The sequence below is a fragment of the Castor canadensis genome, chromosome 1 (assembly GCF_047511655.1).
Source record: "Castor canadensis chromosome 1, mCasCan1.hap1v2, whole genome shotgun sequence".
Classification (NCBI taxonomy): domain Eukaryota; kingdom Metazoa; phylum Chordata; class Mammalia; order Rodentia; family Castoridae; genus Castor; species Castor canadensis.
This window is the reverse complement of record NC_133386.1, coordinates 182,423,268-182,424,249: the sequence shown is the minus strand read 5'-3', so window position 1 is coordinate 182,424,249 and position 982 is coordinate 182,423,268. Positions and strand designations below refer to the sequence as shown.

General features: G+C 42.4%; 1 pseudogene; it reads right to left on the bottom strand.

Annotated features, from left to right (window-relative positions):
- Positions 1-148, bottom strand: LOC141416592 (small nucleolar RNA SNORA42/SNORA80 family; annotated as a pseudogene).
- Between the last annotated feature and the right edge of the window lie 834 nt (positions 149-982).

Sequence of the window (982 nt, the reverse complement as noted above, 5' to 3'; positions counted from 1 at the left end):
CACTGTGCAACACATTTCAGGGCCAGCAGCCTACAGGAAGAGGCCAGACAATGGTTCAGAGCCACTGCTTGCTCTGGCACTGGATACTAGGAGAGGCCCAAGGGGTAAAAAAAACTGGTTGGTTGAATCCACAATACATAATCCATGGATATGGCTGACTGTACTATTCTGGTTAATTTTTTGTATTTGAATTTTTTCAAAATGTAAACTTATTTCACAAATGGAGGCTAGTGTTATTAAATGGATTCTTACTGGATATCCTCCATGTTTTCTTGGGGGAGCCAACCCATGAAAACATGATCCTTTTTTCAGAAAGGATGGAAGGAGTGTTTCCTGTGTGAAAGTGGCTCTGAAAGGAGTCAAGAGTCCTATAGGAAGGACCAGGACAGCATGTCCATGGATGCAGGGCCCCAAAGGTCCTAGCATATCCTTCATATTCGGCTCCAATACGAGCCCCCAGCTTCTCATCACTGTTTTCCTTGAAACTCTCCAGGCTCAGCTGAAACCATGGAATCAAGTGCGTCATTTGTATCTCTCACCGCAAGCATACACCTGTGCACCCAAGGGAATATCTCACTTCCCTCTGAGACAAAGGCACGGTAAGAGACTGCCTTCCTGCCCAACAAGTTGGCATCAGACTAAATCACAGGTAAAGTGAAGCTCTGTAGTCACTGGAAATAGCAAATTATGTTCCAGGACATAGAACTAGAGACATACCACAACTCAAAGGAAGATTAGATGTGGTTAAACCCAGTCATTTCCAAGCTCTAATGTGTGTACTACATGGTAGTCTTGTCTTTTTGCATATTTTAAAGAATTCTCAAAGATCAAACATTTACCCTAAGAAAAGACTTTTCCCTTTGGCTGAAATTATGTTTCTTTAGGTTTCTTTTTTGTTCCTCAACTGCCCAGTTCAGCAGTTTTCTGTTTTTTTGTTTTTTAAAAATAGATGGGTGGGGTGGGTCATGCCTGTAATCCCAGT